Source organism: Lipotes vexillifer, unplaced genomic scaffold, assembly GCF_000442215.2.
Source record: "Lipotes vexillifer unplaced genomic scaffold, Lipotes_vexillifer_v1.1 scaffold942, whole genome shotgun sequence".
In the NCBI taxonomy this organism is placed as follows: domain Eukaryota; kingdom Metazoa; phylum Chordata; class Mammalia; order Artiodactyla; family Lipotidae; genus Lipotes; species Lipotes vexillifer.
In genome coordinates this window covers 705,955-714,613 of record NW_006798282.1, presented here as the reverse complement: position 1 = coordinate 714,613, position 8,659 = coordinate 705,955, and positions in this window count along the sequence as shown.

The following is an 8,659-nucleotide window of genomic DNA, read 5'->3' as shown; positions in this document are numbered from 1 at the left end:
TTTTTTAAGGGCTCCAGTGATTAGATCACGCTGAGATATATAATCCAGAATATCTCTACTGCAAAGTGGAGAAATTACTTACATGTTCAAGGGCCTTAAGAACATGACCTAGAATAGGTTTGGTTGAATATGCATGAGGTGAAGATCTTGGAGGAGCAGCTTTGGAATTCGTCTCTGGCCCGGTGTTCCTGCCAACAGGAGGGCAGGCGTGGAGCCGCCGCGAGGGGGCGCCGCAGAGCGCGCAGGCGACCAGAGGTGCCATGGCGTCCCCGGGCGTCCCCCGCAGCGGTGGCCGATCCCTGGGCCTCCTGGTCTGGCTCCTGGTCCTTCAGCCTCTGCTCAGTGAGGCCCGGGCAAGCAAGAAGAAGAGAAGGCTGAGCTGGGCTGCTTGTCTGGGGGGGTGGTTGTGGGTAATGGGGTTTGGCAGGTGGGTCTTGGGGGATGGAAGGTGGGGTTTGAGGGTGAGTAGGGTGCGATGGGAAGAGGCCAGTGATGTGCGGGGTGCAGTCTGGTCAGCTCCTTTTCTCATTGTTCTTTCATCTTATCCAGGTGAGGGTGACGGACCCAAGGAGGATCCTGCAATGAGGCCGGCAATCCAGGAGGCCCCCTCAGCTTTAGGACACCTAAAATCCCTGAAGATTCCAGTACCCACTGTGGAGACACAAGAGATTGTGCCGCCCACACCGCCAGTGGGAGACACTTTGAAATCATTACAGGACCCTGTATTTGGATGCTTGCCTCCTCAAGGTACTGCTTCTGTACGGGACTGTACAGGCCCGCCTGGGGTCCAATGGGGAACACGGCCTGGCTGCGGGGGTTGAAGGGTCAGACTATCCTGGTGGAATTGAGAGTAAACCTGGCTCTGCCCGGGGGCAGGGGGGCTAGTGGAGGTGGTGGAGGACGTGGAGGTGGAGGTGGTGGAGGTGCTGGTAGAGGAGGCAGAGGTGGGGGAGGAGGTGGCAGTGGGGGAGGTAGTGGAAGGGAGGTAGCAGCTTCACCTCCAGTCCTCTTTTTACTGACCCAAGGAGCATGTGCCCGTCAGATTATTAGGATAGTTGATGGAATGGCAGCCCCAGAGAGAAAGTGGCCCTGGCCGGTGAGCCTGCAGATCAGAAATGTCCAGAAATGTTGAGGTTCCCTCATTACCCCACCGTGGGTGCTGATTGCAGCTCACTGTGTAAAAGGGTGAGAATTTGGGGTGGTGGGATTGGGCTGCTGGTCAGCCTGTCTCCCTACCTGAGCTTTCCTTTCCTCACCTTAAAACAAGGCCAAAGCCCCTGGTTTGTGCTCACTGTGAATGAAACATGAGTTTTGCATTTCTACCAAGGTCCCAGGTACTGCTCTGGTGGTCCTGGGACCTCACCTGGAGAAGCACTAGCTCGAGTGGTTAGGGGTCTGTGGAGGGGATGTGGTTTAGAAGGAGAAAATGGCTGATGGCTGGTGTAGGAGATGGGCACAGGCCGGGAAGAACCTGGAAGGGGTGGAGGGGAGTGTAGACCCTCCAGCATCTCTCTCAGGTGCATGTTGTCTTCCCACAGCTATAAGGACCTTACAGTGAAGATGGGAAACACATTTTTATATTCGGATTGCCTAAGTGCAGTGGTCGTTCCAGTTCAAGACATCACGTGGCATAGGGATTTTAATGCGAGCCTCATCACTAACGACATTGCCCTTCTTCATGGCTGACTCTGTGGATTAGTCTTCGTGCATCCAGCCAGTGTGCCTCCCTGAAAAGAAGTTTGACGTGAAAGCTGGGACACAGTGCTGGGCGACTGGATGGGGCCGAACTTTAGAATTCGGTGAGACTGGCAGGCAGGATCTGAGGGGGGCAGCCTGGTGCCGTGGGGTTGGCCTGCAGGCTGAAGGGAGGGACAGGGAGGCTGATTCTCTAACAGGTGGGCAAGGGGGCCGGTGGAGAGGATGCTGCCTGGGAGTGATTGAAGTGCAGTAGGGATTTCTGTTGTTATGTTAGGACCTGGAGGCTTGGGTCCAGGTATTATGGGTTCTCTCCAGGGTGGATTTCAGCTCCAGGGTGATGAGCTGTCTGCCAGTCAGAGCTGCCCTTCTCTGGAATTACCTGGCAGGGGGCAGGGAGCTTCTTGTACCCGGGATGTAGGTCTAGCCAGAGCAGGCCTGTTGGTGAGTCTGTAAGGCCTCCTGTGTGGGAAGAGGCTGGTTGGGTACCTTTGGGCACTACCTGTCCTGGAGTCTGTGACTCTTCCCTGTACAGGCACCTGTCACTGTTACTGTTGATACTCGGAGTGACAGACACTTGCTTTTGTATCAGGCTGGTAAGGCCTTGCCTCTTTCTGTCCTGATGTGTTCCTCCTTTTGCCTTGGCTTTGCTTCTTACCTCCTCTGTTCCCCATGTCGGCATTTGGCCTCAGGTCCTTCTTTGTCAAATGAGACAATACCCACTGTCCTTCCTTTCTCTAAGGGGGCAAAAGAGTGTGAATGTGCTGATCAAGACCCAGAATACAGGACTTCCTTGGTGGTTCAGTGGTTAAGACTCCATGCATCCACTGCAGGGGGCGCGGGTTCGATCCCTGGTTGGGGAACTAAGATCCCGCGTGCTGCGTGGTGTGGCCAAAAAACAAACAAACAAACAAACAAAAATTAAAAAAATAAAAAGACCCAGAATGGGATCTGGGGGCCCCTGTTCTATTCTACTCATGCAATCCTTTTACTTGAGTTGTCTCTCTATAGCCACATCACTGCCACGTGTTCTTCAGGAGACTGAGCAAATCATTCTTCACCACAAGAAGTGTAATCAGAAGATACAGACACAGTTAGGAGTCCATCGCCAAGTAGTTGGAAGAGGGGTGTGATCTGTGGCTATCACGAAAAGATTAAAAGTCCCTGCAAGGTGAGTTCGTGGGTCCCTGGCCACCTCTGCCATGAGGTTTTTCCCTCAAAGTTTCCTCATTCCCCAGTGGTGGAGACTGGGTAATTTGCCCCCTCCTCTTTCAGCCTTTAATTAAGGAGATTCAGGGGAGAACCCCTCAGGATGCCCCTGAGCTGGCCTGGCCCGTTCCTTCAATAGGGAGCAGCCCTCGCATCCTGGGCGTGCTGCCAGGGTGTGGTGAAGTTGAGGGTGATGATGATAATAATGTAAGTTCCTATAATTGAGTTCCTTCTATGGCGACTTACTGTGCCAGTGTGAGCATTCACCCACATTAGCTCAGTTACCCAGCTCACAACCCCGCAACATAATTATACATATTATTATACAGATGTGGTCCCTAAAAGACATAAGTTCAAGGTCCCCCTGGGAGTGCCTGGGCCCACAGTCTCCCCTTTGCACCAAGCGGCCTTTCTGAGCAGGGGGCATCTGAGCCAGGTCTCAGAGGATGAGTATTTGGAGTCTTGGAAAGAGGAGAACATCACTGTTGGGAGAGGGAACAGCAAGTACAGAGGCTCAGAGTTCTGAAGAACGTGTCATGTTTAGGGAATGTGTTTCAGGTCTGGAGCAATGAGGTGGCAAATATGGCCACAGAAGGTGATTGGAATCAGAATATGTGTGGCCTGCAACGCTGTGCTGTGTTTCTCGTTCCTGTCCATGCAGGACTGTAGGCCAGGAGTTTGTTTTCACCATGTAGGCAATGGTGTTGAGCCCCAGTCAGGACCTGAGCTGGTGGGGAGGTGAAGGGGTTGTGTTTGAGGTTGAGTCATCAGTTCTTGGTGACTGACTGCATGTGAGGGTGCGGGTGAGGGAGAGCTTGAGGAGGACTCTATGAGTTTCTGACTGAGCTGGTAGATGGGGGGCCACCAGAGCAGTTTTTGGGAAAGGATGTGCAGCGTGTGTGAGGTGGGGTTTAGCATGACTGGTTGTGTTTGGAGAGAGGGGGAACTGGTGAGAGGATGCTATTGGCTATGTGGGTTTAGGGGCAGGGAGAGATTTCAGGGTAGATGTGATGATTTTGAGTCCCCATGCAGAAATGATACTCAAAGTATTTTACAGCTGTGGAGGCCTAGGACTGACTAGTTGGAATTGACTCTGACCTTAGAGTTGGAGAGGGGCTCTGGAAGCTGCACACAGTGCCAGGGGATGCCCCTTTAATTGCTGGCTGTTGGGAGGTTTGGAGAGGGTCATGGGGAAGGGGTCAGGCAGTGAAGGATTAGGGTCACTGAAAGAGAATTTGAGTGTATCCTGGCAGGACTGATGTACAGGGCTTACTGGCTTTATAGCTCCTGTGGGTCCCTGAGCACCTGGGAAGGAGTAGTATTTCTCAGATGATGTTAAAGTTTCCAACTCTCAAATCTCATTCACAGAAACCTGGGCCTGGTGGGTACCTGGGAAAGGACCTAGGTGCCTATCTCCCTAGTGCCTTGCTAGCAATCAGCCTGCTCTGATGATGACCCTCTTCCATTCCTGTGTTTGTTTCTTCTTTTTCTCCAGGGAGATTCTGGAGGTTCCCTGGTCAGTCAATTTACTGACTCATGGGTCCAGGTGGGGATTGTGAGCTGGGGTGTTCACTGTGGTCACACAGAATTGCCTGCAGTTTATACAGAAGTTAGTTACTACAAAGACTGGGTCATTGATCACATCATTAAGGTGTCCTCTTGTGGCTCAGCAGGTTCTTTATCCTAACGCTGTGTCTGGTGCTGCCTCTGGGCATCCTGGTGACCCCGTGATCACCCTGGCCCACACTCCCTCCCGTTTCTGAGTCTCACACTAGCTGTGCATCTGACCTTCCACTCCTACTCAATGCACTTTCCTCAAACCTGTTTGGGATTCACTGACCCTGTGGAGATCCACATGACAGAGAGTGGCAGCAAGAAAGGAACCCTGGAAGTTTTCCAGTCTGGTGCTCAAGGAACCGGACTCATCCACACCTACACCATGACTGTGCTCTACATGCTGGAAAGGAGTGGGTGAAACCATCCCAACTGGATGGCCAGTGACTTGCCAGGTGATGCTTCATGATGCTTCAGCCACATCTTGGAGAACATCTAGCAAAGAAGGGACATCATCACCGGTGAAACAGCGTTATAGACCTGACAGTTTATTAAACCAGTCCGCTTGGTGATTGTTGGGAGAGAGTGAGGAGGCATCGCCTTGTCCACATCTGACTCAGCTGTCTGGGTTGGGAGAAGGTCCCTGGCTGCCCAGTGTGGATGCATCTGTGAATGTCCAGCGTCTGCCACACAAGCCCTCCTGGGGCAACTCAGTCTAAGAACCCCCTTCCCAGTGCTCCAGTGGCCACATTCAGGCTCACCCCAAGTTGTGTTGAGGCAGTTATGGAGTATGGAGATTTCTGATGTCAACTGAATACATGTTTGGTTTGTTCTTTCGTGTTCCTATGCTCTGCTCTCCTTGGGACTGTGGGGTTGCATATAACATGCTCTGTAGAACACGATTTTCTCATTTGGCTTAGAAACTATTCATGGTTCTTATTAAGCCCTAGAGGGAGAGGTGAGTCTAAACCTGCTCATTTGTGAGTCTAAGGATGGTTTTATCCAGCTGGGTCCTGCTTCCTGTACTCCTGTTATAGTCATCAGCATGTCTGCGGGGAGCTTTGTAGCCTAATTTCATAGGCTTTATAGCTCAGAGTAGAGAATCAAGATAGACTGGAACTAGGAGTAAGTAAAATTAGGGCATGATCAATATTATTCCTCCTCCCCTGCTTCTACTGCTGCTCACCTCCACTCTTACCAAAGACTGCATTCCCACAGGGAGAATTATAAGAGAGATTCCCTGTATTAGGTACTGGCTCTTTACCATTTTTCCAGGACAGAGTGTCCCAGAGTCTCTGTGTCTTGCTGGTGATTGATTCCCTCTCAATCTCCTGTCACCTGCCCTTCCAGGGGTCAGCATTTCAGCTCCCAGATATCCATGAGCTTCAGAGTGCAGTTTGTCTCATGTGTTGCCCGAGGAAGGCTGGGGTTGAGAGACTGGGAACTTACATGAAATACAGTCTATTAATAAGTATCGAGCCAGCTGCTTTAAGAAGCCACTGAAAATCAAAACAGCGTGGTAGGGGCACAAAAAGAGACATATGGATCAATGGAACAGTATAGAGAGCCCAGAAACAAACCCACACATGTATGTTCAATTATTCTTCGACAAAAGAGGCAAGAATATACAATGGGAAAGAGACAGTCTCTTCAGCAAGTGGTGTTGGGAAAGTTGGACAGCCATGTGTAAACCACTGAAGTTAGAACACACCCTCACACTATACACAAAAATAAACTCAAAATGGCTTAAACGGGACTTCCCTGGTGGTCCAGTGTAAAGAATCCGCCTTCCAATGCAGGAGACGTGGGTTCGATCCCTGGTCAGGGAACTAAGATCCCACATGCAGTGGGGCAACTGAGCCCTTGTGCCACAACTACCAAGCTTGTGTGCTTCAACTAGAGAGACTGTGTGCCACAAACTACAGAGAGCCCATGCACTCTGGAACCCACACGCCACAACTACAGAGCCCACGTTCCCTGGAGCCTGTGTGCCACAACTAGAGAGAAGCCCGCGTGCTGCTGCGAAAGATCCCGCATACCTCAACAAAGATCCCATGTACCGCAACTAAGACCCGACGAGGCCAAAAATAAATAAATAAATAAAATAATAAATCTTTAAAAATATGGCTTAAAGACTTAAATATAAGACATGACACCATAAAACTCCTAGAAGAGAACATATGCAAAACTTTCTGACATAAATCATACCAACTTTTACTTAGGTCAGTCTCCCAAGGCAATAGAAATAAAAACAAAAATAAACAAATGGGACCTAATCAAATTTACAAGCTTTTGTACAGAAAAGGAAACCATAAACGAAAGGAAAAGAGAACCTAGTGACTGGGAGAATATATTTGGAAATGCGACCGACAAGGGCTTAGTTACAAAAATATAAAAACAGCTCATACAACTCAACAACAAAAAAACGAACAACCCAATCGAAAAATGGACAGAAGACCTAAATAGACATTTCTCCAAAGAAGACATACAGATGGCCAACAGGCACATGAAAAGATGCTCAACATCACTAATTAGTATAGAAATGCAAATCAGAACTACAATGAGGTACCACCTCATACCAGCCAGAATGGCCATCATCAAAAAATCTACAAATAACAAATGCTGGAGAGGTTGTAGAGAAAAGGGAACCCTCCTACACTGTTGGTGGGAATGTAAATTGGTGCAGCCACTATGGAAAACAGTATGGAGATTCCTCAAAAAGCTAAAAATAGAGTTACCATATCATTCAGCAGTCCCACTTCTGGACATATATCTGGACAAAACTATAATTCAAAAAGATACGTGCGGACTTCCCTGGTGGCACAGTGGTTAAGAATCCGCCTGCCATTGCAGGGGACACGGGTTCGATCCCTGGTCCGGAAAGATCCCACATGCCATGGAGCAACTAAACCCGTGCACCGCAACTACTGAGCCTGTGCTCTAGAGCCCATGAGCCACAACTACTGAGCCCATGTGCCACAACTACTGAAGCCCGCGTGCCTAGAGCCCGTGCTCTGCAACAAGACAAACCACCACAATGAGAAGCCCGTGCACCGCAACGAAGAGTAGCCTCCGCTCGCTGCAACTAGAGAAAGCCTGCATGCAGCAATGAAGACCCAATGCAGCCAAAAAAAAAAAAAAAAAAGATACACACACCCCCTATGTTGAGAGCAGCACTATTCACAATAGCCAAGACATGGAAACAACCTAAATATCCATTGACAGATGAATGGATAAAGATGTGGTACATATATATAAAGGAATACCACTCAGCCCTAAAAAAGAATGGAACAATGCCATTTGCAGCAACATGGATGGACCTAGAGATTACCATACTAAGTGAAGTAAGTCAGAAAGAGACAAATACCATATGATATCACATATATGTGGAATCTAAAATATGACACAAATGAACTTATCTACGAAACAGAAACAGGCTCACAGACATAGAGAACAGACTTGTGGTTGCCTAGGTGGGGAGGGGGAGGGATGGATTGGGAGTTTGGGATTAGCAGATGCAAACTATTATATATAGAATCGATAAACAATAAGGTCCTATTGTATAGCACAGGGAACTATATTCAATATTCTGTGATAAACCATAATGGAAAAGAATGTGAAAAAGAATATCTATACCTATATAACTGAATTACTTTGCTGTACTGTAGAAACTAACACAACATTGTAAATCAACTGTACTTCAATAAAATAAATTTTTAAAAAAGAAGCCACTGAGTATTTATGGGTTAAAAATAAATTTAACTTCTTGTTCCTGTATCATCCCTATCAGGTGTTCTTGATCAGCAGGTGGCTTTTCTCCATCTTATAGCTCCACTCAACCCTGTGGTTCATGCTTACCTACCTCAGAATTCCCTGGAGGGCTTGTTAAACTACAGATCTCTGATTCTATTCCCAGAGTTTTCAATCCTATAAGTCTGGGGTGTGTCCTGAGAATGTACAGCTCTAACAGGTTCCCAGGTGCTGCTGGTGCTGCTCTGAAGACCGCACTTTGAGAACCATTGCTCTGCATTAACACAAGTAGAGAAGTGAACCTCCTCTCTACTGCCTTGGCATGGAAGTGGCATCTGTAACCTCTCCTCACCTCCTGTTGGTGCAACTCATCATCTGGACCCCTTTAGATGCTAGGGTGGAATGTGGTCCCCAGAGCTGGATCCCCCACACTGGACAGGAGCAGCAGGAA